The sequence below is a fragment of the Amphiura filiformis genome, chromosome 5, assembly GCF_039555335.1.
Source record: "Amphiura filiformis chromosome 5, Afil_fr2py, whole genome shotgun sequence".
NCBI classification, from domain to species: Eukaryota; Metazoa; Echinodermata; class Ophiuroidea; order Amphilepidida; family Amphiuridae; genus Amphiura; species Amphiura filiformis.
Window position 1 is genome coordinate 11,971,105 of NC_092632.1, and position 5,192 is coordinate 11,976,296.

Below are 5,192 nucleotides of genomic sequence, written 5' to 3' on the forward strand. Positions count from 1 at the left end.
AGTTCTATCTTGTCAAAAATAGGTAAATACGATCTAAATAATATTTTGGTGGCAGCACGGTGGCGTACCAAATGTTATCACTCCACAAATATGACCTGTTTCGGTATTCCCTCGAAACCCTGAAACTATCAGCAGACCTATTTTTAAGATCAAGGCATTTAACAGAAGCTAACAGATACAACGTACAAAGTTTTGTTTGTATAATGCATACAACGAATTCGACATAATGCTTTGCATTAATTTATTGATACATTCCCAACATTGTTTACTTGACATTTCCTGCAACATTAAACATTATTAATATTATTGTCTAATAATTATATAAATGCCATAGACTAGGCCTTATGTTTTTTAAACTATTAAACAGTTGCCACAATGCTATGCGCTCTGTGTTTCTGTGTGGCATCCACATCTCACACACCACAATAGTATTATACTTTGTAAGGGATGGTGCAATAATTATGTGTACCCCCGGGTGGTGAATTCTCAAAATGGTCTGCCAAAATTGCTTGTTCCCCTTTGGCCATGCCAAAAATCTTTACCCCCTTTCGACGTGCCAAAAACCTTTGCCCCCCTTTGGCGTGCCAAAAATCTTTGCCCCCCCTTACACATGCAAGATTCTGGGGAACCCGAATTTAAAACCTTAAATTGTCTTACCATAGATTGCGAGCGTAGCTAGCAGGAAATTGATCATATTTGAACATGTTCCTAACGTTTTCCTACGCCTTTTAGGGCGTAATATAGAAACGGTGCCCAAAATATCTGTGCCAAAATTGCTTGCCCCCTCCTTTCGACCTGCCAAAAATCGCTTGACCCCCCTTTCGACCTGCCAAAAATGCTTGCCCCCCCTTTTAGCCTACCAAAAATCTTTGCCCCCCTATAATTCACAACCCCGGGGTACACATAATTATTGCACCACCCCTAATGATATTATTATACGCTGGCGAAGTTAGGTCATAATCGGATTAACTACCAAAGTAATAGGTCAAAACAATTTTTCATTATATCGCTCTGCACTACTACGTTCATGCGGTACCTCTGCATTGAACCATATCATGTAGATCACTCGCACCTGTAAGATTAGTATCTTTGAAAAGATCGATATTGTATTCAATCTATGATTGCAGATATACACAGCGTGTAACCTGCTTGTATTGCAGCGCGATATATTGTTTGAACCTATTGTTACATGGTAGTTAATCCGATTTATTACGTAACTTCGCCAGCGTATTATTTCCTTTGTATAATTATTATGTATTGCATTTTGTATATTGATACTGAGTAATTCTAAAAAGTTTTATCTGTATTACAATTGTACCAATGTCTGTTGTGATTAAATAAAACTGAAATAATTGACCACTGACTTTCGTTAATCCACTATGCTGTGTATGACTATGCTGTGCATTGCTGCATTTTTTCTCAGAATTTGACACGATGAGAAATTGTAACAAAATGCCTAATTTTCAACAAAAAAATGGAATAAAACAAATTGACAAGTCATTTTAAAACTTATTTTCGAATCTTTTCAACTGGTAAATGTTAACATGTTGCAGGTTTTGTGGGAACGGGCCGTTTATAGGGAGCCACAGTCTAAGTTCAACAACATGTTCAAGGACAGTATAAGTGCAAGGACATGTGAAAAACACTATTGAACACAATTTGATTCCATGCCAAACCCCGTGCATGTTCACAAGATAAACCCAAAGATAGGCCAATGTCAAAAACACAATGAGATTAAAATATCTTACCGTCAGGTCAAAAGGCGGCAACATTACCACGCACTAGTTTAAGGGCATGCGAATGTCATTGTTCATACCAGGGTGCGCTATATATCACAGAAGTTTTAAATTCTTTTTGGACCCCCCCCCCCCTCCAATATAATATTCGTGTATAAGATAATTACACCAAACTATATTATATTCCACATATAAGCCCTAAAGATGAAAAATATTCTATGTGCCTTTTTTCATACCTTTTCAAACTTTATGCTAAAAGCATATGGCCATGCGTTCTGAACTCGCCACCCAAAATGTGGTGGTGTTACGTATTTCCAAATCCAGTTCTGTTAAATTCATGATATCTCGACCCCCCCTCTATGCCATTACCTGAATCAATATAGCCGTACGCCGACGACACCAATCTCTTTTATAGAGAAATAAATAATGCCACAGATATTGTCCTTCTACAGTCAGATCTTGATAAATTGAACTGGTGGTAAGTACCAAGTTATGTGTGTCACACTACTTAAATCAAAACCAACCATGTCTTACTACGTTAACGACATCCAGCTTGAAACAACGGATACATTGCTTTTCCTGTGTGTGTCTATTACCAGTGACTTACTTTGGAATTGTCATGTTAATAATGTAGTTAAAATGCAATAAACTTCTGGGTTTTATCCCGGGGTTTTATTAAGGTTGTTGCACGCAAAAACAACTCAAAAGTTCCTTATCGCAAATGTAACATTGAAAAATTGGCTCATTTTATGTCAACGGAGGGGGGAAATGTCAAACAAACAACATTTCATAGAGCTTCGGCTTCTCTCACATATATACATGTGTTTCACTCTCATGCAATGCATGTGCTAAAATTTTTCCATCACTGTAGCTATTTTGTTCTTGTCTCTTGTGTTAAATTGTATGTAACTTTTCAATAATTAATATATTTTGTGTACATTTATTTTGAAGTTTGCCGAGTAGTGGACACTGTGCGACTTTTGGCGACAGTGCTTTCCTGTGCTTTGCAGTGCTCCCTGTCAGTCAAGAGGCCTCCTTTATAATATGTTCTGCTTTTGATATTTGTTGCCTAATGAATAAAATTTAAAAAAATAAAAAAACCTCCTTGGCCCAGCTTTAGTAATTATTATAGTTCTCCTAAATCCTCACCTTCAGGAAACCGGACTCAGTCCTCCAGTACTTTTTTCAGACTTAAACTCGGAGCTTCAACATCCGGCTTCAACATCCCTTGTGCAGAACTTGGTACAGTGTGTTGAAGAAAGAACTAAGTACAAGATAGAAAACAAAATGCTGTAAGGAAATAATCTTTCTTCGAACCTTGCCGACAGAGATGAGAAGTATGATAAAGAACATAACCTACTCATAACGCAAATAACGCACACAACTTGGAACAAAACAAGGTACCACTACACCTCTCTAGTCCAAAAGTTGTGCAGACAGTACTGCGCAGACACCGTAAAAGGATACTCTGAGCAGCCTCTCCATCAACAGCCATCGCCATCCTCTACAAATTACTGCAGACTGTAAATTCAAAACGTACTACTACATGTGCTAGTAGTACTAGGATTCATGATGCAGTCATGTCTACAGTAGAATTCATCTCGACCTTTGCAGGACTTAACCCCATTAAAAGCTATTAAACCAAGATAACACTCATTGAAACAGCTCAACTGATTAAATCGGATCTTCTCTGGCTGTGCACATGTGACTGTTTTCATGTGCGATATCGCAATAAAGTTTGTATTAAAGCTTCAGTTGGGTAACCGATTATAAAGGAAACGAAAGGAAACAATGGTATGTGTACCATTGTTCACGAAATGAGACAATGGCGTGCTTTTTGTAAACCAGCATTCTTGGATTTTCTTGAAAATGAGCAACATAATGATTGTTGACTTAACACGGTTTGGAAATAATTTCTTCATATTTTTGGTGTTATCTGTCGTTTACATATCCTTCCTAAAACACAAAAGTACGACCCTCTCCAAACACCTAAATTAGCTAAAAATTTAGGACATGTTACAAAACTATATTGTCTAGAATTTTAGAAGAGTACTTTTAATATTGGCCGGTTATTTTTCACACAGCGACGTTAACTAGGCAATGTACTATTACCTATAACATTAACTAAAACACCAAAGTACGAATATTTCCAAACATCTAAATTAGCTAAAAATTTAGGACATGTTAAAAAACTATATTTTCTAGAACTTTAGAAGAGTACTTTTAATATTGGCCGGTTATTTTTCACACAGCGACGTTAACTAGTCATATCCCCATACTGTTAACGTAGGGCTATTTGTAGGGTCACGCGTCAATGGGAAAGAGCACTGTGTATTGTGTATAGGAAAACGGACAGTAACTGCAGTATGTGTCGTCTATACATGTATGTATAGTGGTATATGGTACCCACCTTCAACAGGTTTGCTCCTATTGATCCGGAACATGATGAAACTCCTGGTACATCAACTCCCTCCACACCTGAACCATCAGCACCTTTCTCCAAGTCAATTCGTGGGAAAGCAAAACCATGCTCAAGGTCAGCATGAGTCCCGGGTCGAGATTGTCGAGTGCAATGACGTCTTAGTAATAAAATGAAGGCTGACAACAATTGAGCACAAATAATTATGACGTCATTGCACTAGCTGGATAACTTCGGCGCGGGAAGTTTGAATATCGCGTGTTGAAAGCCGGCTAGTTTAATGTGATGGTGAATATGAGTTTGTTTAAAATAAAACCACGTGATTTGTGCTTGATAATTAATTTTCTAACATACCGGGACACGTACCCGTACCCATGGGTACCATACAGTATATGGCTACACAAATGCCACTGTGAGTCCTCTGATCATAATCAAAACAAATAGGTTACATCATGGATGGGGTTGGGTGGGGAGTAACGCATGGATCCAGATAGCAAGCTATAGCAAGTGCCCTTAAATTTATTTTAGCCTGGTCCTGGGCCCTGAAAAAGGTAAATCCAGCCCTGGCTACATAAAATGTACATGAATGCTACACACATGTCATTGTAACAGCCTGTGCACACACCCCTACATGTATGCTACATGTCTCATTCACACAATGACTGATCAATACAGAAAAAAAAAACCCAGCAAACTGGGAAAACATTTCGATATACTTTCTTTTTTGTAGTGAATTTCAAGTTATCATGTGAAAATATCATTATTATAGCTTTTATTAATCATTTTGATTATTCCCCCATCCAAATACACTCCTCTTCATGCTGCACACATGAAGAACTACATTGCAATGTGACTGACTGGTGTGAGCATTTCCACCAGCCACATGTACTTCTTGTGCCCAGGCTTGGGCTTGTGCATCTGAGTCAAATGAATAGAGAGGTTCTTACCATAATACAGAAATTTGGGATGTATATGAATTTTAAAATATTAATAAAACATGGATATAATTATCCAGATGTGCATAATAAGACTCGAAA